Source organism: Diceros bicornis, chromosome 36, assembly GCF_020826845.1.
Source record: "Diceros bicornis minor isolate mBicDic1 chromosome 36, mDicBic1.mat.cur, whole genome shotgun sequence".
Lineage (NCBI taxonomy): Eukaryota > Metazoa > Chordata > Mammalia > Perissodactyla > Rhinocerotidae > Diceros > Diceros bicornis.
Window position 1 is genome coordinate 92,028 of NC_080775.1, and position 25,356 is coordinate 117,383.

The window sequence follows — 25,356 nt, forward strand, 5'->3', positions numbered from 1 at the left end:
CCACAAAGGTAAAAAAAACTATTTATTTGAAAAGATGTTTGGCCTCAGTAGCAATCTTAAGAAAAGCAAATTAAAACAGGTTACAATTTTTGCACTTTTGGTTTTGGCTAAAATTAAAACAAGACTAAAATATCTAAAAAGACCACTTAGTTATATCTTAGTTAATATCTGTAATACAGTCAGGTACCGCGTAATGACGTTATGGTCAACAACGGACCACATATGTGACGACGGTCCCATAAGTTTAGTACCACATAGCCTAGTTGTATAGTAGGCTATACCATCTAGATTTCTGTAAGTACACTCGATGATGTTTGCACAACCACACACTTCTCAGAATGTATCCCTGTCATTAAGTGACACACGACTGTAGTTATGATCTAAAAACTCTTTATTCAGAGGAGAGCTTCCACCCTCTTCCACCATGACCAAACAGGTCCTCCCTGGGAGACTATCTGTCATCAGAGTGGTCTGATATTTTGGTGGACAACACAAACAGTTTTAAAAGGAAAAGGGAGTCATTTGAGAAACGTGCAAACTAAAAAGAAATCACTGTGTCATTGAGTGGTAAGCTCAGGGAGGGGATAGGAAATTACAGAAATCAAGCACACAAATGCAGAAAGCCTGACCCTTTGGTTTACGGTGGTGAGTTTGCCCCCAGGGGACATTTGGCAGTGTCTGGAGATGTTTTGATTGTCATGCCTTGGGGGATGCTATTGGCATCTAGTGGATAGAGGCCAAGTATCCACATCCTACAATGCACAGGACAGCCCCACAACAGAGTCCCACGACAGCCCCCGGGTTGGGAACCCTGGTGTAGGGGCAGGCAGCTCCTTTGTAACTCAGTGAGGTGTTGATGTACCACTGCGTTCGATGATGACCCTGGGTTATTAAGAAAATATATGTTTGCTGTACATGCTGTTTAAGCAGCTGTGGCTGTGTCTAATATATGTTAGATTTCCAATCACATTGTATTAAGAAATGTGTAATTCTTAAATCACTTATTTGGAAGATTTATACATCTTATTTTTAAATAAGGATAAACTAGGCATTACTGTATTTTAGTGTTTTACTTATATGAGTCATATAACTGGAACTTACTAGAAAATCCTTTTTTGTTTTCATGTGATTAATTTTTTAACATAAATATGCTAATCACAAATATGATACATACTTGAGCTTAAAGGCCGTTATTTAAGTTAAACAAAACAACTAATTTCCTAACCTTCAGATAATGTGAAAACCATAAATTTGAAGGTAGACTGGTGGATTATATTCATTTGAGAAGTAGGATACTTGTGGAGTGGAGATTTCTGATTGATTGGTCTGGGTTTTGGTAAATGTCCAGGAAATGATTCAGAGTACTTATTTAATAAAGCATAAAATAATTTGAGTCAAATTAAGAATACAAACAAAAAATACCTTTATATTATGTAGTCGACAGTGATTGCCTTAGGGTAGTGGAGTTGGGGTAGGAAGGGTTGTGACTATGACTTTAAAAAAACCCTGTACATGTATTATTTTAATTAAAATGAGAATAAAATTTGAATAAACCACAGACCTTCATGTGACCTCTCATCTCTTTCCAGCTACTTATCCATCACCCCCCTTTCCCTTTTTTTAGTTATTTTCTGGAAGGAGTTCTCTTCTCTATTTCTAGTTCTCCATCTCCCACTTACTCCCTAACCCACTCCAATTTGGTTTTGGGCTTTATTACTTCACCAAAACAGGTCTCGCTAAAGTCATCAGTGACCAAGATTTTGCTAAATCTAGTGGACATTTTCCAATTCTTTTTGCTTTTTGACTTCTCAGCATCACTCCGCACTTCTTGAAATCCTATCATCAATGACTTTTGTAAAGATGGCTCTCCTGGATTTGCTCCTAGTTCTTTGGGTTGTCTTTCTCTCCTCAGGCTAAATCTTCTTAATCTAGTCGTCTCATCATTAGATGTTGGGTTCCTCAAGACTTGTCCAAGGTCTTTCTCTACTGTGTCCTCTCTTGGACCATCTCTACAATGATGGTTTCAGTTAGTGTGCTTATGGAGGTAACTCACACGTGTGTCTTCAGCACATGCTCTCAGCTCCTCAGCACCCTCTCCATGTGCCTATTTGATACGTCCCCTCGAATGTCTAAAAGATAATTAAAACTTTGTAGTTCCAAAACCAGTGCCACACTGCTGCCTTCTGCAAACTGGGTCTTCATCCTGAATTCCTTATCTCAATTGAAAACACCCCAAAACAAAATGTGTAAGCCAGAAACCTTGACACTCACCTCTCCCTCATTCCCCATCCAAAATCCAGTCTGTGTCATCTTTTCTCCTCTCTGATATATCCTGCATGCTGTAGCCAGGGGTAGCTTTAAAAAAACCATTATATTCTCTTTTTAATTAATTTTTTTATTGCAGTAACATTCGTTCATAACATTATATAAATTTCAGATGTACATCATCATGTTTCGATTTCTGTGTAGATTACATTATTTTCACCACCCAAAGACTAATTACAATCCATCACCATACACATGTGGCTAATTACTTCTTTCGCCCTCCTCCCTCCCCCCTTCTCTGGTAACCAGCAATCCAATCTCTGTCTCTATGTGTTCATTTGTTGTTTTTAATTTTCTATTCATGAGTGAGATCATAATGGTGTTTGACTTTCTCCCTTTGACTTATTTCACTTAGCATATTACCCTCAAGGTCCATCCATGTTGTCATAAATGGCAAGATTTCATCCTTTTTTATGGCTGAATAGTATTCCATTGTGTATATATACCACATCTTTATCCATTCATCCTTTGATGGGCATCTAGGTTGCTTCCAAGTCTTGGCTATTGTGAATAATGCTGCAGTGAACATAGGGATGCATATATCTTTATGCATTCATGTTTTCATGTTCTTTGGATAAATACCCAGCAGTGGAATAGCTGGATCATATATTAGTTCTATTCTTAGTTTTTTGAGGAATCTCCATACCGTTTTCCATAGTGGCTGCACCAGTTTGCCCTCCCACGAGCAGTGTATGAGAGTTCCCTTCTCTCCACATCCTCTCCAACACTTGTTATTTTCTGTCTTGTTAATTATAGCAATATCTCATTGTAGTTTTCGTTTGCATTTCCCTGATAATTAGTGATGTAGAACATCTTTTCATGTGCCTTTTGGCCATCTGTGTATCTTCTTCAGAGAAATGTCTGTTCAGATCTTTTGCCCATTTTTTTTTATTGATGTCTTAATAGTTTATAACATTGTGAAATTTTGGTTGTACATTATTGTTTGCCAATCACCATATACGTGTCTCCCTTCACCCCTTGTGCCCAACCCCAACCCGTTTGCCTCTGGTAACCACAATACTGTTTTCTCTGTCCATGTGTTGTTTTATAGTCCGTATTTGAGTGAGATCATACGGCGTTTGTCTTTCTGGCTTATTTCACTTAACATAATACCTTCCAGGTCCATCCATGTTGTTGCAAATGGGACAATTTTGTCTTTTTTTATGGCTGAGTAGTATTCCGTTGTATATATATATATATATACACCACATCTTCTTGATCCAGTCGTTAGTCGAGGGACACTTAGGTTGCTTCCACTTCTTGGCTATAGTGAATAATGCTGCAATGAACATAGGGGTGCATAAGCCTCTTTGGATTGTTGATTTCAGGTTCATTGGATAGATTCCCAGTAGTGGGATAGCTGGATCATAGGGTATTTCTATTTTTAATTTTTTGAGGAATCTCCATACCGTTTTCCATAGAGGCTGCATCAGTTTGCATTCCCACCAGCTGTGTATGAGGATCCCTGTTTCTCCACATCCTCTCCAACATTTGCTGTTTTTTGTCTTGGTGATTATAGCCATTCTAACGGGTGTGAGGTGATATCTTAGTGTTGTTTTGATTTGCATTTCCCTGATGATTGGTGATGTTGAACATCTTTTCATGTGCCTATTGGCCATTTGTATATCTTCTTTGGAGAAATGTCTGTCCATTTCCTCTGCCCATTTTTTGATTGGGTTGTTTGTTTTTTTGTTGTTCAGTTGTGTGAGTTCTTTATATATTATGGAGATTAACCCCTTGTCAGATACATGTTTTGCAAATATTTTCTCCCAGCTGGTGGATTGTCTATTCATTTTGATCCTGGTTTCATTTGCCTTGTAGAAGCTCTTTAATCTGATGAAGTCCCACTTTTTTGCGCATTTTCAAATTGGGAAAAACCCGTTATTTTCCAGAGCTCCTGTTGGCTTTGCTTTTCTTTTGCTGCTTTTTCTGAACTTTCCTCCTTCTCCTCCCCCTCTTCTCCCCTTCTCCCCTCTCCCCCTTTCTCCCCTCCCTCTCCCCTTCTGCCTCCCCTTCTCCTACCCCTCCTTCTCCTGCCCCCACCCCCTCCCCTCCTGTCTCCCCCGCCCCTTCCCTCTTACCCTTTGCCCCTTCCTTCTGCCTCCCTTCCTTCTTCCTTCTTCACCTTAGTGGAGTCAGGTTTGCTCTTCCTGGTTGTAGATGGCCACAGCTGAAATTCATAGCCAGGATATTTTATTTCCTTTCCTGGCTAATAGCAATTGGGGAAGATTTTTTGTGAGTATCATCAGGAATGGTTTGGGTTCTGACTGTGGCTTATGAAAATGGTGGAGGTAAGGATTTGTGATAGAGAGATAGGAATGAGAGGACTGTTTCAGGTTTTGTTCTGAACACGGCCATTGATTTTTATGCAAAGTGAGAGTAAACATAGAGCATAAAGATGATTGTGACTACTCCCTTGACTCTGCAGACTCAGGTAAGAATATTAAGAATTGGTTTTGAATGTGTTTGGCTGAGGACAGTTCTGCAAATACAGTGTTTATCACAGTCATTTTTAGGACTTGACTGGTGTTGACATGAAATTTCAATGCAGCCAGCCCTTCTTTCCTCACGCTGCCCTCAGGATAAGTTGCCCTCTGTGGCTCCCTTGTGTGGCCCCTGCTTATAGCTCTGTCCACCAGCACCAGCCGTAAGCACCTTGAGGGCTCGGCTGTGCCTGGCACAAGCATCTGTATTTCCAGTGTCTAGCCTAGTGCCCAGAGGTGTGCAGTAAGTGATTGTGACCAAATGAATGTGGATGAAAGGTGTAAGTAAAATAATAACAGTGGTATAAAGCCTTGGCTAATGGACTAAATTAAAGCTAAACTTAGTAGGACACACAAATTCTGACATTATCCTGGCACTGACACAGTTTAGTGTTTGATGTATTTTTTATCAATATAAACAGAATTTATATAGACTCTACATTAGTTGCCCATCAGAATTTCTCATTTCCTGTCAGAATCCTTTGTGAAGTTAAAAAAATACAAATATCCAGACTCCATCCCCACGGTCTTGGGCAGGACATGTCATTTAAAAGGAGTCTTAGATTCTATATGTATTTATCTTTATGGCTAAGTATTCTTATTATTTCTCTTATAAGTGGACTGTTAAGTATATCAAATTCCATGAGGCATAAAATCAGGAAAAATATTTGACTTGCTGCTTCTTACATGTTTTCTGCAAAGATCGTGTGCTCCTTTTCAAATTGTGGGTAAATCTCATTGCAGTTCTGGAGGTGCCTTGTTGGCTGTTGTTGGATGATGCATCTGCCCAAACTTGGATCATGATTTTGCTAGTAATGAAGACTAATTAAATGTCATAAAAGTTATACTACTTTAAAATAGGATTCTAAAACTCAAATATAATCATCTGTACCTTTAACTTAATAAAAAAATGAGTCTACGGGGGCTGGCCCGGTGGTGCAGCAGTTAAGTATCGCACTCCGCTTTGGCGGCCTGGGGTTCGCCGGTTCGGATCCTGGGCATGGACCTACTCACCGCTCTTCAAGCCATGCTGAGGTGGCGTCCCACATCGAAGAACTAGAAGGACCTACAATTAGGATATACAACTATGTACTGGGGCTTTGGGGAGAAAAAAGAAAAAAGAGGAAGATTGACAACAGATGTTAACTCAGGGCCAGTCTTCCTCAAAAAAAAACATGAGTCTACTGACAATAAATGATTATTGCAGAGACTACTGTGAAAGGCATTTAAAAAAAAGAATCTATTAAAAGACTCCTTTTTTGACTAATAGACTCCTTTTTGACACCAAAACTGTTACATTAAAAATTTTTTTTATTAAAATACACACAAAATTTACCATCTTAACCATTTTAGAATGTATACTTCAGTGGTGTTAAATACATTCGCACTGTTGTACAGCCGTAAACATCATCCATCTCCATAACTCATTTCATCTTCTAAAACAGAAACTCTATACCTATTTAACAATAACTCCCCATTCTCTCCTCCTCCCCAATCCCTGGCAACAACTATTCTACTTTGCTTCTATGATTTTTGCTACTCTTAAGTACCTCATATAAGTAGAACCATGCAGTGTTTGTCTTTTTGTGACTGGCTGATTTCTCTTAATGTCCTCAAGGTTCACTCATGTTGTAGCATATTGCAGAATTTCCTTCCTTTTTAAGGCTGAATAATATTCCATTGCATGTTTATACCACATTTTGCTTATCCATTCATCCATCGACGGACACCTGGGTTGCTTACCTGTTTTAGCTATTGTGAATAATGCAGCTATGAACGTGGGTGTACAGATATCTCTTTGAGACCCTGCTTTCAATTCTTTTGGGTGTATACCCAGAAGGGAAATTGCTGGATCATATGATAATTCTATTTTTAATTTTTTGAGGAACTACTATACTGTTTTCCACAGCAGCTGTACTATCTAACATTATCACCAGCAGTGCCCAAGAGTTCCAAATTCTCCACATCCTCACCAACATATGTTTTCCGTTTTTTTTTTTTTTTTGGTAGTAGCCATCCCATACGGGTGTGAGTTGGTATCTCATTGTAGTTTTTTTTTTTCCTTTTTCTTTTTTGCTGAGGAAGATTTGCCTTCAGCTAACATCTGTTGCCAGTCTTCCTCTATTTTGTATGTGGGTTGCTGCCACAACATGGCTGACGAGTGGTATACGTCCATGCCTAGGATCCCAACCAGTGAACCTGGGTGGCCGAAGTGGGGTGCGCTGAAATTAGTCACTATGATGCGGGCTAGCCCCCTCATTGTAGTTTTGATTTGCATGTTCCTAATAACTCCATTACATTTTTAAGTGATAGTCTGTTAAATTAATTGGTCCATTTATAGATCTAGCAATCATATGCCAGGAATTAAGTGCAATGTGTACATTTTGAAGGCTTCACTTTCCTTTTAGGCATGGATTCAGATCTTAGAACATGAAGCCAAAAGATTAAATGAACCCAAAGCACCTTAGTGTGAGGTTTTCCGTGTAAGAGCTGTGTGGTGTGCAGATCCAAGTTTCTGGAGGCTCCTGCCATCATCACTTGGCACCTTGCTCTGAGCCCACATCTCCCTTCTTTGTGGTGCATTTCGGTTTTACTGAGTAGAGAAAGGGAAGCACCACTTAAAGGGTACATGCACTATTATGTTAATTCAAAAATTTCTTGAAAGTAGAGTTTTGGATTCCACTTGAAGTAGTATAAAATACAAAGATAGGTGGAGGACAAACGAGTCGATTTGTCTTTGCCATTCCATAGCTGCCCTCACTGTGGAGACTATTTTACCCTCTTTCTTTAGGCACGTATTTCCATGGAATGTGTCGGGTAGATAGCAATTCTGTTTGTAAAAAGCTCAGACAGTCTGGGTTAGCTTTAAAGCCAGTAAGATATACAGACTTATACGCTTTTATTTGTGTATGATTCAGTGTCTTTTTCTTTTATTTTAACATATGTTGTAAATAGATTTCTAATCGGCAAATATACAATCTAGATGAAATGATTTAGCACTATTAATGTAAATTTTTAAGGCATTTTGCAAGGAATACAGAACTACCAATAGCTCTTAAAGGTTTATAAGGCCCAGTTTCTTTCCTGCAGAGTTATGTACAAAGTGCTGTGCATAGAACTATTTCTGATCTACTTAAATAACAAATGTTTTCAATGGATTAAATATAGATAAGGATATTAATTGTTTACATTGTGTGATACTTTCTCCCTCTTTTAAAAACTTTTAGATTGAAGAATAACATCCATATAGGAAAGTGAACATGTCTACATTATCATAATGTATGGCTCAATGAATGATCACTAAATAAATATACTCATGTAATCACAATCCAGGTGAAGACGACTCTTAACAGCATTGCGGAATGTGCCCCAACCCAGATAGTGGGATAGTTCCCTAGTCTATTCATTTCTGTGGTCTTAGAACTTCTCTGATGTTCAGTTATTTTTGAACTTTATGTTTGGTATCATGTATTATTTTGTGAGTGGCTTTAGGGAGAATCATCTACATATACTGCATTTAGCTAGTTCATTCAGTTTCACTGTTATGTAGTTTTTTGTTTTTGTTTTTGCTTTTGTTTTTAGTGAGGAAGAGTGGCCCTGAGCCAACATCTGATGCCAATCCTCCTCTTTTTGCTTGAGGAAGATTGTCCCTGAGCTAATATCTGTGCCCATCTTCCTCTACTTTATATGTAGGACGCTGCCACAACATGGCTTGACGAGCAGTGTGTAGGTCCGCATCCAGGATCTGAACCTGCGAACCCCAGGCCGCTGAAGCAGAGTGCACAAACTTAACTGTTATGCCACTGGGCTGGCCCTGTTATGTAGTTTTTATTATGTTTCATGGTATGACTAAACCACAATAAATTTATCCAGTCTACTGATAGTGAATGTTGAGTTGCTTCCAATTGTGGGTAATTACAAATACTGCTTCTTTGAAATTCTTGTACCTGTCTTCTGGTACCAGGTACATGCATTTCTGTTGAGTATATATACCGAGGAGCAGAACATTCAACTTTTATAATTCCAAACTGTTTTCCACAGCAGTGTACCAATTTACATTTCAATTAGCAGCGTATGAGAGTTCCCTTTGCTCACGTCTTGCTTGTTCTTGGTATTGTCTATAAATTTTTACTGTCCTAATGATATGTCTTTATAAACAAATTCTTAGTTTTAATGTAGTTCTATTTACCAATTTAGTGTTTGTATGTATCCTGTATAAGGAGAACTCTTTTCCTATTTCAAGATCATGAAAATAGTCTGCAATTATCTTCTCTTCTAGAAGCTTATATGTTTATATCTATAATCTACGGAGAGTTCATTTTGTTGTGTGTGGTTAAGAGTTGTCTGATTTTTTTTCCCCCATATGGATATCTAATTGACCCAGCATTATTTATGGAACTATTGCTCTGCAGTACCATCTTTGTCACATAAATCAAGTGTCCATATATGCGTGGGTCTGTGTCTGGATTCTCTATTCCTTTCCATGAATTTATATGACTGTTTTTGTCCCTATTTGACACTGTCTCAATTACTGTAGCTTTACAATAAATCTTGATTGATGTTATCACATCTTCCAATTATATCTTCTTTGTTACTGTCTTATTTGTTACTTATTTGTTGTTTATATCTTATTTGTTAGTGGCTATTCTTGGCCATTTACATTTCCATATAAATTTCAGAATGAGATTGTTAATTTTCACACTAAAAATTCCTCTGGAATATTGATTGGAGTTTCACTGAATTTGTAAATCATTTTGGGAAAGAATTAACAATTTTTGCAGTATTAATCTTTTAATCTGTGAATATGATGTATCTGTCGGTCATTTTTACTTTTTCTCAATAATGTTTTATGGCTTTCTGGAGAGAGATCTTGAGTATTTTTTGTTAGATTTATTCCTAGATCTGACTTTTTTGGGTGACATTGTAAATAATATCTTAAAATTTTTTTTCATTTACTCATTGTTTTTTACTAGTATATAGAAATAAGTAATTTTCTGTATAGACCTTCTGTCCACTAATGTTATTGAAGTCACTTATTAATTTTAGTTATTCATCTGTAGGTGTGTTTTGGAATTTTCTGTAGATAGAAACATGTTATCTCTGAATAATGACAGTTTTAATTCTTCTTTTCCAATCTGTATATATCTTATTTCTTTTTCTTGCCTTATTGCACTGATGAGGTCCTCCGGTACAGTGTTGAATATGGTGAGTATGGGTATCTTAGCTCATTCTCATTTGCAGAGAGAAAGCTTTGAACATTTCATTGAGTATGATTTTTCTGCTGTTGGTTTTATATGGCTACCCTTTTTCGGATTAAGGAGTTTCCCATCTATTTCTGTTTTGCTTTGAGTTTTTGTTATGAATGGATGAAGAATTTTATCCAGTGTTTTTCTGCATTATTGAGCTGATTATATGATTGTTTTCCTTTATTCCATTAATAGGTGAATTGCTAGGAATGTAACAAACTTGGTCAAGCTGTATTTTTCTTTATGTATTGCTGGATTTGATTTGCTAGTATTTGTTTAGTATTTTTGCATTCATGATCATGAATGAGATAGGCGTACAACTTTGTTTTCTCCCAATGTCCTTTGTCAGGTTTTGATATCAAGGTCATTTGTCAGGTTATGACATATTTCCTCTTTTTCTGTTCTCAGAAAGAGTTTCTGTAAGATTGGTGTTTTTTCTTCTTGAAATGTTTGGTAGAATCTAAGGTGAAGCAATCTGGTTCTGGAGTTTGTGGGAAAATTTTAAATTATCGATCCAACCTCTTTAGTAGTTATAGACTTATTCAGGTTTTCTATTTCTTCTTGTGTCTGTTTTGATAGTCGTCTGATAGTTTCACCAGGGGTTTATCAATTTTGTTTGTCTTTTCAAAGAATCAACTTTTCTTTTTATTGAATCTCTCTTTTGTATGTTTCCTAGTTCTTTGATTTCTGTTCGTTATATATATGTGTCTATATACATATATATGAAATTTCCTTCTTTCTGTTTTTTTTTTGGTTTCATTTTATAATTTCTTGAGATAGATGCTTAGATCATTGCTTTTCATCCTCTCCCTGCTTTTCTTCTATATGCATTTAAGGTTATAAATTTTCTTTTAAGTACATTTCAGAACTTTTGATAATTAGTATTTCCATTTTCATTACTTTCATTATATTTCCTGATTTTTATTGTGATTTTTTTTCATTGACCCATATGTTATCCAGAAGTATGTTTTTTAGCTTCCAAAAACTTAGAATGTTTTTGGTTATCTTTTGTTACTGATGTCTTTTTCAGTTCTAACGTGGGCAGAGAGCAGAATGTATAATTTCAATCCTTTGAAATTTGTTGAGACTTGCTATACTCAGTATGTGATCAATTGCATAAACATTCTGTGTGCATTTGAAAAGAATGTGCATTCTGTGGTTATTGGCTGCAGAGGTTTATATATATCAGTTAGTCAAGTTTGTTAAGTATTTTTGTAATTCTTGTATATACTTAGTAATTTTTCCCCTTGTTTTATCAGTTGTTGAGAGAGGTATGTTAAAATCTCCTGCTATGACTGTGGATTTGTCTATTTTTCCTTTTAGTTCTGTCAGTTTTTGCTTTATATGTTTTGAGATTTAAGTACATAAAATTTAGGATATTTCCTAATTAGTTGAACCTTTTTTTTCTTACGAAGTGACCCTCTTTTTCCTTAGTAATAGTTTACGTTATTGCCCTCTTGCCAGCTTTCTTTTTGATAATAATTTGTCATGATTCTTTTTTTTTACCCTTTTCTTTACAAACTTAATGTGTCCCTATATTTAAGATGTGTCTTTTGCAAAAAGCGTGTAGCTAGGTTTTTGTTTTATTGTTGTTGTTTTTAATCCAGTCTCAAAATTGCTATCTTTTATTGAAGCTGCTCTGTTTAGATTTAATGTAATGACTGATGTATTTGGGTTTAAATCTATCATCATAATATATCGTTTTTATTCATCTTGCTCCTTTTTCTTTCATCTTTGTTGGTGGTGGGAGGGTGTTGATAAAGCATTTTGTATTATTCTTTATTCCACATCTAATAGCTTGGTAGTTATGCATCCTTTTACTTTTATTGATTACTCTAGAGGTAGTAACCTGTGTCCTTGATGTATCAAGGTCTAACACAAATTCTTTTATTCTTCCCAGATAATGCAAGGAACTTAAAACAGGCTATTAACCCCATTTACCTCAGTCTTGACTTTAGGCAATTGTGGTCACCTATCTAAATTCTGTATGTGTTGTACACCTAGGAGATGTTGTTGTTGTTGTATACAATTAGTATTTATTTAGATTTACCCACATGTGTACCCTTTTCATTGCTCTTCATTGCTTTTTGCAGTTTCTCAGTTTTCCTCTGGGATTCTTTTCCTTCTGCTTGAGAAACATCTTTAGTTTCTGTATTATGGGACTGCTGGTTATAAAGTTTTGGTTTATATAAACTATATGTTATTTACCTTTCATTTTTGCAGGCATAGAAATTTTTATTTGCAGTTATTTTCTCTGAGCACTTGGAAGATGTTATTTCATTGTCTTCTGACTTGGGTTGTTTTGGTTGAGAAGTCAGCTTGCAGTTGTATTATTGCTCCTTTGAAGGTAATATGACTTTTCCTCTGGTAACTAAAAGTTTTCTCTTTTTCTCTTTGGTTTTAGGCAGTTTTACTGTGATGTGCCTAAGTGTAGTTGTCTTCGTATTCATCTGGTTTTGCTTTCTGGTAATGATCCTTGAATCTGTGGCTTGATGTGTTTTATCAGTTATGGAAAATTATCAGCCACTCTCTCTTTGAAAGTTAATTCTGCTCCATTCTTTCTTTTCTTTGTTTTTGGGATTGCAGTGAAATATAAGTTAAACCTTATTATCATATCCGTGTATCTCTTATGAACTTGTTTCTCCGTGCTTTCTTCTGGATACTTTCTTTTGAAAATAATCTTCAGGTTTACTAATTCTCTTTTCATCTGTATCTAATCTGATGTTAAACCCATCCATTGAGTGCTCTCATTATTGTGGTTTTTTAACTCTCTCCTTTCCATTTAGCTTCTTTATATTGTTTCTTGTTCTCTGCTGAAATTATCAATCTTTTCTTTTAATTTCTCAAACATATCTAGCATAGTTTTTGTTTTTGCTGAGGAAGATTCAACCCAAACTAACATCTGCTGCCAATCTTCCTCTTTTTTTTTTGTTTGAGGAAGATTAGCCCTGAGTTAACATCTGTGCCAATCTTCCTCTATTTTGTATGTGGGTTGCCACTACAGCATGGCTGACAAGTGGTATAAGTCCACGCCGGGGATCCCAACTGGCAAACCCCGGCTGCTGAAGCGGAGCACACGGAACTTCAACCACTAGGCCACAAGGCTGGCCCTCAAGCATATTTTTAAAGTCCACGTCTAATAACTGCATCATCTAGAACTTCTCCTGTAAGTTTGTTTCTATTTTTTTTGTTTTGTTTTCTTAATTTTTGGTGATACTGCCTTGACTCTTTGTATACTTGGTTATTTTTACTTGTGTTCCGTATACTATATATGAAAAATTATAGGAGTTTTAAAAAATTGAGATTCAGGATGATGTTATCTAGAAAGGATTTATGTTTGCTTTTGACCAACAGCCAGGAGTACCAGTAATCCTAGATCACATTAATCCCATCAACAGCTGAGCTGATTTGAAGTTTAAGAATAATGGTAGTTTATTCATTTTGTAGTTAATTATATACTTTTCATTTATTACTAGGTAATTATATGTAAGGACTGAATTCTTTGCAGTTCTCTCTTACTCCTATGGTACAGCCTTTCAGTTTGTCAACTTAAAGTTTGAAGGGGTTATAATATCTCCCTCCTCCCATAGTAGGTACTCAATTCTAATTTTTTTATCCTCTTAGCCTTGTGTCTGTTGAAAGCTTTGCTCATGTTCTTAGCTGCCTCTTATAGAATTGCCAGCTGCCTATATAGGAGAAATGTGACCAGTTTTTCTCTATCTTAATTCTGTAAGTTTCAGCACCTTGTTAGTTCTTTTTTGCTTTCAAAAAGATATATATATCTTTTTTGGTTCAGCTTTTCAAGTTCTCATTGGCAAGTACTCTGCTATTACCAGAACCTGACATTCTGTATAGAAATTTTTGTTTCAGATTTTTAACAATTAATGAACGTGTACCTAACTAGTCATGTACAACTTGATTTTATTCAAAGCACAGTAATTACAGTGTATATTTTTATAAAGGATAGGTATAAATTACTAAGAAAAGTTCATGTATCTCAATTTTTATGGATTTCTTTTTCATAACGTCCAAATATTGTTAACTAAAATATGACTGTAACTCCACAGTTTTTATAATTTTAAGGCAAATATTATTTCTCTGATGATTTATTGCAAACACCTATCCAAAGACTAATAAAGGTCAGAGATAAACTGTGAAATGAGAAAAATGAGAAACAATATAATGAATACTTTTTATGAATCTAAATCTATTCACTTTAAAGGACTTATTTCTGGCTATATGACCATTTTACTTTCTTATTTTAAAATATTTTTTTATTTTATGAAATGATGGTAAAACCAGTGTCTTAGTCTGTTTGGGCTGCTATATCAAAATACCACAGACTGGGTGGCTTATAAACAACAGAAATTTATTTCTCACAGTTCTGGAGGCTGCAGGTCCAATCAGGGTACAAGCATGGTTGGATGAGGGCTCTCCAACAAGTTCCAGACTATTGACTTCTCCTTCTGTCTTACATAGGAGAAGTTGCAAGGGATATCTCTGGGGCTTCTTTTGTAGGGGCTCCAATCCCATCCGTGAAGGCTCTGCCCTCATGACCTAATAACCTCCTAAAGGCTGCACCTCTTAATACCATCACCTTGAGCATTAGGTTTTCAACATACGAATTTTGGGGCGACACAAATGGACACCATGACCAAGTGGGCTTTATACCAGGAATGCAAGGGTGGTTTAACATAAGAAAATCCATCAATGTACTACATCACGTTAGTAGAATGAAGGGAAAAAAATATGATCATATCAGTTGGTGCAGAAAGGCATTTCACAAAATCTAATACCTTTTCAAGTTAAAAACTCTCAGAAAATTAGGGCTAGAAGGGAACTTCCTCAATGTGATAAAGGATATTTATTAAAAACCCAAGCTAATATTATAATCAAAGGCCAAACAGTGAAAGCTTTCCCCTCTAAGATCAGGAACAAGACAAAGATGCTCGCTTTAATTACTGCTATTTAATATTGTACTGTAAGTTCTAGTCAGAGCAATTAGTCAAGAAAAAGAAATAAAAGACATCCAAATTGGAAAGGAAGAAATAAAACTGTATTTGGAGATGACATGATCTTGTTTTAGAAAATCCAAAAGAATCCACAAGAAAGTTATTAGAGCTTATAAGTTCAGCAAAGTTGCAGGGTACAGGGCCAACACACAAAAATCTGTATGTTTCTATATACCAACAATGAACGATCAGAAGAGGAAATTAAGAAAGCAGTTCCATTCACATTAGCATCTAAAAAAAACAAAATACCTGGGAATAAATTTAACCAAGGAGGTGAAAGACTTGTACACTGAAAATTAAAAAACATTGCTGAGAGAAATTAAAGACCAAAATAAATGGAAAGGCATCTTGTGTTCATGGATAGGAAGACAATATTGTCAAGATGTCAATACTACCCAAAGCAGTATAGAGATTCAGTGCAGTCCCCATGAAAATTCCAGTGGCCCCCCCCCCTTTTTTTTTTGATAAATGAAACAGGTGATCTTGAAATTCATATGGAATTTCAAAGTGCCCTGGATAGCCAAAACAGTCTGGAAAAAGAACAAAGTTGGAGGACTCACACTCCCCTATTTCAAAACTTGCTACAAAGCTATAATAATCAAAACTATGTGGGACTGGCATAAGGATAGACATATGGACTAATGGAATAGAATTTAGGGTTCAGGACTAAATGTACAGCTATGGTCAATTGATTTTTGACAAAGATGTCAAGTCTATTCAACTATTCTATTCAAAGAATAGTCTCTTCAAAAGATGGTGTTGGGGTAACTGGATATCCACATGTGAAAGAATGAAGTTGGGTCCCTCCCTCACACCATGTACAAAAATTAACTCAAAATGGATCAGTGACCTAAATATAAGAGCTAAAACCATAAAACTCTTAGAAGAAAACATAGGACTTAGTCTGCATGACTTTAGATATTACATAGGATTCTTAGGTATGACACCAAAAGCAGGAGCAATAAAAAGAAAAAATAAATACATTATACTTCATCAAAACCAAAAACGTTTTTGTGCATCAAAGGACATTATCAAGAAAGTGAAAAGACAATCTACAAAATGGTAGAAAATATTGGCAAAACTTATATCTGATAAGGGATTAATATCTAGAATATATAAAGAACTCCTACAACTCAACAACAAAAAGACAAGCCAATTTAAAAATGAGCAAAGGACTCAAATAGACATTTCTCCAAAGAAGATATACAAATAGCCAATAAACACATGTAAAGATGTTCAACATCATTAGTCATTGGGGAAACCACAAATAAAACACTACTTCACACCTACTAAGATGGCTATAAAAACCCCAAACAAACAGAAAGTAGAAAGTGTTGGCTACGAGGTGGAGAAATTGGAACTTGCATACATTGCTGGCAGAAAGTAAAATGGTGCAGCCACTGTGGAACATAGTTTGGTGATTCCTTAAAAGGTTAAGCATAGGATTACTATATGGTCCAGCAATTCTACTTCGTGGTATATACCCGAAGGAATTGAAAGCAGAGACTCAGATACTTGTATGCCAGTGTTGATTGCAGTTGTTATTCACAATATCCAAAAAGTAGGAACTACCCAAGTTTCCATCAACAGATGAGTAATGCCACTGAACTATACACTTAAAAGTGGTTGGAAGGGCAAATTTTATGTTAAATATACTTCACCACACTTTTAAAAAGTTGGTATTATATACCAAAACCCATGAACTGTACACTTTGAATGGATGAAATGTGCGGTATGTGAGTTATATCTCAATAAAGCTTTATAAAAATAAAAGATTAACAGCCTTTATTTCCCCACCCCTATTTAGTTGTTTAAACAACTATTCTGTCAAATCCAGAAGTCTGGAAACACCCTTTTGCTTTACTATGATAGCTAATAAAATAACTGAAACATGGTTTTAGATATAAGGAACTTTGATCAGTATTTTACATAGTGTGATTTTCTGTTCTTAAACGAATGTAATTTGTTTTTTAAAAAACCCACTCTAAGAAATCTACCTTAAGTGCTGTTTTGCCAGTTCTCCACATTCTGTGCTTGCCACGTATGGAAAGTGGGCAGCAACTGATTGTTTTGGAGGTTCTTGATGGAGCATAGTTGTTCCTTAGTCTTAAGACCTTAGCCAACCATTTAGCATTATTATAGACTAGCTTTATTCCTTCTCCTGTTTTTTTTTTTTAAATCTCAGGACTTATTAGGGAATGTATTCAATCAGTAAGTGTTTGTTTATACTTTATGATAAAAATTGTTAAAGGCCAGCCCGGTGGCTTAGTGGTTAAGTTCGCAGGCCCTGCTTCAGCAGCCCGGGGTTTGTGGGTTTGGATCCTGGGTGCGGGCCTACACACCACTCATCAAGCCATGCTATGGCAGCGTCCCACATACAAAATAGAGGAAGATTGGCACGGATGTTAGCTCAGGGACAGTCCTCAAGCAGAAAGAAGAAGATTGGCAACAGATGTTAGCTCAGGGGACAGTCTTTCTTACCAAAAAAAAAAAAATTTGTTAAGGACATAAGGTAGGTTTCAAATATGGCCTGCTTTCAAAAAAACTGCTAAGATTGGGCAGATAATAACTCATGTATGAAATAATTATAAAGCAGTCAGTGACAACATGAAATTAATTATAACTTTTATACATGTAGCTTATTATAATAGTGGAATACAGCTTAATTATAACTTTAATAACAACTAATAAGGAAACAAGCTATTGTAAATAAAATTGTGCGATACTAACAAAAGACCAAACACCTCAAAGGAACTATTGCTAGTATAGATAAGAATTTAATAAATGATTAGGAATGTATCACATTTCATTAGAGAAGAAGGAGATCCTCTTTGGGAAAACCTATATTTTCGTCTAATGTCATATTCAAAAAGTAATTCTACAGGGGCCGGCCCAGTGGCGCAAGCGGTTAAGTGCGCGTGCTCTGCTGTGGCGGCCTGGGGTTCGCCGGTTTGGATCCCGCGCGCACACCGACACACCACTTGGCAAGCCATGCTGTGGCGGCGTCCCATATAAAGTGGAGGAAGATGGGCACAGATGTTAGCCCAGGGCCAGTCTTCCTCAGCAAAAAGAGGAGGATTGGCAGATGTTAGCTCAGGGCCGATCTTCCTCACAAAAAAAAAAAAAAGTAATTCTACAGTTTCTGGTTGGGCATGTCAGATGCTTGGAAGTTGCCGCTCTATCCTAATAACAAGTAAAAAGCTGAACAACTGAAAAATCAACAGATCTACTGAGGTCCGTGAGAGAAGTGAGGCCACAGGTCAAACTGCCACCACAAAAATTGGAGAAACAGAAATGCAGATAGAATCACAGCTTACTGGAGCAAAAGCCCACCAGCAGAAACCTTCGCAGGAACCAGTGCTGGGTAAGAAAACCTGATTGTGATTGGCAGATTGCTGGAGGCTTAGGGTGGACAAGTCTGAGTTAGAGCTCTAGGGGACCCAGTCATAGGGATCCCACGCTCACTTTTGTGAGGTTTACCTCTAGGAGCTCTACCAGGTCCTCATAGTGAATATTAGGGAAAAAAATCCCCTCATGATTCCTTCAGGGGGAGGGGAAAAAGAACTATTTTAGATACACCAGAGCATTTTGTTCTTCTTAATAAGGTCAGCCGTCAGGTCAGCCCTCAAGAGAAACTATTTTACCAGAGCCTAACCTGCTGGAGTTTTAGCAAAGCCTGACTGACCTGGGGAAGGGAAATACCCACACCAGCCCCCTCTAGCCATCTTGTCCCACCCAATGAGGGAAATGAAAACTGAGAAGCACTTGAGAAGTTCACAGTGCAGGGGCACAGCTCAACAAAACTCTGAGACCTAATCATAGGACTGTAGAAAGCATCTGCTCCCACGCCTTACTGCTGCATTACTGAAGGCCTACTTGCTGCAGATACTCAAAGGCAAAAACACAGTTTGAAGAAACTAAGCATCTGAACCTAAGTCAATAGGGCAGGGATGTTGGAATATCGGAACAGGAATTTTTAAAAAACTGATTAATATGCTAAGAACTTTAATGGAAAAAGACAACGTGCAAGATTAGATGAGTAATGTCAGCAGACAAATGGAAATTCTAAGAAAGATCAGAAAAATGCTAGAGAGCAAACACACTAATAGAAATGAAGAATGCCTTTGATGGGCTCATTAGTAGACTCGACACATCTGAGGAAGGACTCTGAACTTGAGGATATGACAGAAGAAACTTTCAAAACTTTTAAAACTCAACATGAGGAAAATGAACAATGTGATTTAAAAATGAGCAAAAGGGGGCTGGCCCCGTGGCCTAGTGGTTCAGCATGCTCTGCTTTGGCGGCCCGGGTTCAGTTCCCAGGTGCGGACCTACACTGCTCGTCGGTGGCCATGCTGTGGCAGTGACCCACGTACAAAATAGAGGAAGATTGGCACAGATGTCAGGGCGGATCTTCCTCAAGCAAAAAGAGGATAATTGGCAGTAGATGTTAGCTCAGGGCAAATTTTCCTCAGCAAAAAAAAAAAAAAAAAATGAGCAAAAGACTTGAACTGACACCTCACCAAAAATGGTAAAGATAGAAAGTAAGCATATGAAAAGATGTTCAACATCATGTGTCATTAGAGAATTGCAAATTAAAACAACATCGATTTACTATATATCTATTAGAATGGCTGAAATCCAAACCATTGACAACACTGATTGCTGTAGAAGATGTGGAACAACAGGAACTCTCATTCATTGCTGTTGGGAATGCAAAATGGTACAGCCACTTTGGAAGACAGTTTGGCAGTTTCTTATAAAACTAAACATACTCTTATCATACAATCCAGCAGTTGTATTCCTTGGTCTTTACCACCCTAAGAAGCTGAAAACTTACACACAAAAGCCTGCACAGGGATGTTTGTAGCAGCTTTATTCATAATTGGCAAAACGTGGAAGCAACCGAGATGTCCTTTAGTCAGTGAATGGATAAATAAAGTAAGGGTCATCCAGACAGTGGAACATTATTCAGTGCTAAAAAGAAACGAGCTGTCAAGCCATGACAAGGCCTGAAGCAACCTTAAATGCGTATTACTAAGTGAAAGAAGCCAATTTGAAAAGGCTACATAGATCCTATGTGATTCCAACTATGTGACATTCTGGAAAGGCAGAACGATGGAGACAGTAAAAAGATTAGTGGTGGCCAGGGATTGAGGGGAGGAAGAGATGAATAGGGGGGTGCAGAGGATTTTTAGGACAGTGAAATTATTTGTATAATACTTTAATGGTGTATACGTCTCTTTATACATATGTGAAAACCCATAGAATATACAACGCTAAGAGTGAACCCCAAGGTAAACTGTGGACTCTGGGTAATAATGGTCTGTAGGTTCATTGGTTATAACAAATGTGCCCTCTGGTTTGGGATGTTTATAATGGGGGAGGTTGTGGGTGCAGGGACGTGGGACTCTGTATTTTCTGATGAATTTTGCTGTGAACCTAAAACTGTTCTAAAAAATAATGTTTATTAATACTTTTTAAAAAGTTATTCCCAGACAGATTAAGAAGTCAATATTTTAAAAAATTATAAAAAACCAGAGGAAAATACAATTGAATATTTTTCTGACCTGAGTGTGAAAGGAGTTCTAATCATAAAAGCTATCATAAAGGAATACATAGCTAGATTTCAGTATAATTTCACTTAATGTTTACTAAAAGACAAACAGGAAAGTACTTTATGAATAACCTTAATATATAAAGAAATTAATATGTAAGTGGGAAAATGGTATGACTAGACTATCAGTAAAAAGTAATCTAAAATTGCTAATAGACTTTGGGAAAATTTCAACCTAACCTAAGTAGCAAAGAAATGCATGTTATACAATGAGATTAATTTTTAAATTTTATGTAATATTTGAGGTAAATACTTCAAAATACTTATTTATATTTATATTAGGCAACATAATAGTAAAACAGACTTGAACCCATCACCAAAAGTAAAATCAGAAGATGTTTGATGCTATGTACTCTCCCAGCGTGTTCCTCCTTGATGCAGTCTCTTCTCCCTGCCACCAGCTGTTCTCTGATCTCCTATCATGTTTATCATTTCCTTGCAATAAAAAGTTTTCCCACATAGGTATTTATCACCAAGTAATGCATTGTTTAAGTTTTCTTATTTTTAAGTTTTTCCTGACTTGCTTTCTCTTTCATTCTTCTTTTTTTCTGTTTGTAGCATTTGTGTGATGTAAAACAAGATACTTGTATAGATGGAAGAGATTGCATTAAATCTGGATTTGTAGTGATAGAGAGTATCAGTATCACCTGGGGCCTTGCCAAAGTTATTTGGACCAATTGACACCGATTAGGATTGCTAGTATCAAAAAACCAGAAAATTATAAGTGTTGATGAGAATGTGGAGAAATTGGAACCCTTGTGTACTATTGGTGAGAATGTAAGATGGTGCAGCCACTGTGGTAAACAATATAGTGGTTCCTTAAAAAATTAAAAATAGAATTTACCATATGATTCAGCAACTCCACTTCTGGGGCTATACCCCCAAAAACTGAAAGCAGGGTCTCGAAGAGATATTTGTATACCCATTCATAGCAGCATTATTGACAATAGCTAAAACGTGGAAGTAACCCAAGTGTCCATCCACAGATGAAAGAATAAGCAAAATGTGGTGTATACATGCAGTGGAATATTATTCAGCCTTAAAAAGGAAGAAAATTCTGCAGTATGCTACAGTATGCATATTGAGGACATTATGCTAAGTGAAATATGTCAGTCACAAAAGGGCAAATATTATATGATTTCACTTCTGTGAGGTACTTAAAGTAGTCATGATTGTCAAGACAAAGTATAATGGTGGTTACCAGGGGCAGGGAGAGTGGGGAATGGGGAGTTAGTGATTAATGGGTATGGAGTTTCACTTTTACAAGGTGAAATGAGTTATGAGGATGGATGATGGTTGCACAACAATGTGAATGTATTTAATACCACTGAACTGTACTTGTAAAAATGGTTAAGATGGGGCCTGGCCCGGTGGCATAGTGGTTAGGTTGGCACACTCTGCTTCGGTGGTCCAGGGTTCGCAGGTTCAGATCCTGGGTGTGGACCTATGCACCGCTTATCAAGCCATGCTGTGACAGGCGTTCCACGTATAAAGTAGAGGAAGATGGGCACAGATGTTAGCACGGGGCCAATCTTCCTCAGCAAAAAGAGGAAGATTGGCAACAGATGTTAGCTCAGAGGTGATCTTCACCAAAAAAAAAAAAAAAAAAGGAAAAAATAGTTAAGATGGCAATTTTATGTTATGTGTATTTTACCACAATAAAAGAAATAGGGAAAAAAATTTACTGGGAACTTTTGGTTTTATATTTTTATTTTTTAAACTATAGCCCTCTTGAGAATCTCTGCCCAAAGGAGCTACTGTTCCTGAAGGGAGTCTATCAAATTCCTCAGATGTGTTAGAGCCAAAAAAAGATTGAGGCTTATATTAAATATCTCTACAAGTCTTCTGATCTTTCTTTTTGGTGTCTTAATCTTTGATGTAACATAAAGGATGGCTTACTCTGGGACTCTGTTGTTTATATAACATAGCTGGAATAGTTGAATTTCATAATTCCATGTCAAAAGTTTATCATGTTCATAACTATGTTAGGCACCTTGAAAGATAGATGAAAAATAAACAAGACGTGTCCTTTCCTTCTTGAATTAATGGCTTCTTTTGAGGAATTTATAATTATTTGTACAAGGCAATAAATTTCTGCCTGATGTATAAACAAATTGCAATTAGAATACCCGGGAGAGTGAGTTTGATTGAGTTGATTCTGGGAGAAAGGGCTGGTCAGGAACAAGTGCACTGGGGTGAGTCCCAGAAAGAACAACGAAAATTTTAACAGTTAATAAAGGGACGGAAGGGAACATTCTAGGCAGAGAGAACTGTTTATGCAAAGGGATAGAGGTATGAAGTTTTTGGACATATTTAGGAATTTTGAGTACTTCAGTTATACAGTATACATTCAGGAAAGAATGGACTGAAAAGTTTGATTTGGCCACATCAATGCAGACTTTAAATGATAAGCTGTCTGTACAGAGGATCTAAGAAACTCGTTTTCTAAGAGTTTCCTTTTTATTGACAAACACCCAAATTGCTATCCTTGTCTTATATGAAGCCACATTATGAATCATATTTACTAGATATTGGAAGGATTTTTGTCTGTTTTGCTTATTGCTGTATTCCCAGAGCATAGAAGAGTACCTGACATATAACAAGCATGCCTGAAATATGTTAAATGAATGAATGATTTTAGATTTCATAGGAAAGGAGAATTCAATGGTTGTACTTTAAAGAGATCTTGTCCTGATAGGTCAGGTTGTTTTGGGTACTTGTATAACGTGCCTTAGGCTTCATTGTATTTGCCTTACTTGGGCTGCATTCTTTGGGCTTGGGCTCCTATAGCTATGAGCATCTTCTTTACGGTGCACCTTTTTTACAGGGCGTGTCTACCTGTGTGACTTGGTTCAGGTAGATCTCAAAAATCTGTAGTTTTAACTTTACATCTGTTTTCCTGAAATGTAGCATTGGTTAATTCTTTAATCTTGATTTTAACCATTTCTAGGAATTAAGACATCACTTTTAGAGTTTCTGCTACTAGTCCCCACTATATTCTTCTAGTTGTTATATAGTTATGTTTACTATTTACTTAGGTATTATTTTTAAATGTTGGCTTTGCTTTTATGTATTTTATGTAGTTCTGAATAAATTATTCTTAATTTTACATATATGTATTTTGAAAAAATATTTTATAAGTTGAATTATATGTTAACTCTGTACCTGTTTCTGTTCTTTAATGTTTGCTCTAGGGATTATAATATGCTCCCTCAATTTACCGTAGTCCTTGAATTAATATAATACTACTTCACGTCAACTGTAAGAATTTACAATGATACACTTACTGCCCCTTCCCCTCCTTAGTGCAATTTCCTTGTCATCTGTTTTACTTCTACATATGTTATAAACCTAATGATACCTAACAATTATTTTTATCTTTGCTTTAAACAACCAGTTATCTTATAAAGAAATTAAGACGTTTTCTCTTATCTTTTCTCACATGTTTACTATTTTTGGGGTGTTACCTAAGCTAGTGTCTCCCTTGTCTGGCTTTTCACAGCACAGAGTTTGGACCATTTATGTCATATATGACTTTACAATTAGTAGTTCCATGTATATGTCAAATTTCCTCTGTCAGTTTTAGGTTATGTTCTGGTAGAGACTACAGTGTGTACATTTTTAAATACTTCATTGTGTCTAGCACAGTGCCTTACACAAAATAGGAAACTATTTTTTTAAGTATGTAAGAATGACTGAAATTTTGTTCTTTTATGTGAGTATTTGTATAATCTGACAAGTTGTATTATTATAGTTCACCATTAGATGTCACTAACATATTTTATGTTCTTACCAATAAATATAATGCTTATCAAATTTGGAAAGTTGGCACTCCTGTACAATTGCACATAAACTGAGAAATTCATTTTAAAGTGGCTGCTTTCTAAAACAGACACATTCATAAATTATCATTGTAATTTTTATTATCTTTTAGTTATATGTCTAAGTTTATACCGAACCAACTGATTTTCCCTAAGTTTTCTTTAAAACTTGAATGCTGGCATTTTATTTTATTTTTTTATTTTTGGATTATTCTCTCTATGGGGCAAAGTTTGGAACTATTATAAGTAGTAGCAGGAAGAGGTAGGATGTTCAGGAATCCTAAAACATGTTCAAAATTCTTCTGTTAGTGTGATTCTGAAAAACACCTTCTTATTCCAGGAGCCTAACGACAGGTTCACCGGAAGTGAGTCTCTAGATGAGCTTTGATGGCAGCTGCTGGTTTTACTTGGGTTTGTCAGAGAAGGAGGGAGAACTGACGTAGAGGTAGAGAAAAGTGTAATTCACGAGGCTCCAGTCATGGAACACAGTATGAAGTGATGAGAGTGAGTTTCCCTCACTCTTTCTCTTCCCTTAAAAGATAGAAAAGGTCAGCTCAAGGAGACTTCAGCCCTCCCATAAGGTTTAATGTTTACCTGATGCCTGAGATCCTCAGCATCCGAGCCTGTGTGCTTTAGGGATCAGGTGTCTCAGTGGCCGAGGACATCCCTAACAGTCAGGTCCCTCCCCGAGTCGAGAGTCCCCGTGTGCAGGTGGCCTCTTCCTGCAGGGCCATCGATCACCAGACCTGCAGACTGTAACCTCATGTTGTTCCTCAGTCTTGCCAGGACACAGCTAGTGGCCATTTTCCTCAGTTCACTTAGGATATTGAAATTTGAGTAAAATAGCAATGT

The 25,356-nt window shown here is 36.5% G+C and overlaps 1 protein-coding gene across 10 annotated transcripts in view; it reads left to right on the top strand.

Annotated features, from left to right (window-relative positions):
* The window catches only part of ZMYND11 (zinc finger MYND-type containing 11), a 118,711-nt gene that overhangs the window by 17,326 nt on the left and 76,029 nt on the right, over window positions 1-25,356 (top strand). Inside the window, exon 1 of one of the 10 annotated variants that reach the window (XM_058532312.1) lies at window positions 13,039-13,220. The exons of 8 other annotated variants lie outside the window; for them this stretch is intronic. The gene's annotated coding sequence lies outside the window, so the exon portion shown is untranslated. Of the gene's footprint in view, window positions 1-13,038; window positions 13,221-24,850; window positions 25,009-25,356 lie in introns of those variants that run through there. One more of the 10 variants, XM_058532313.1, reaches the window with a different exon arrangement.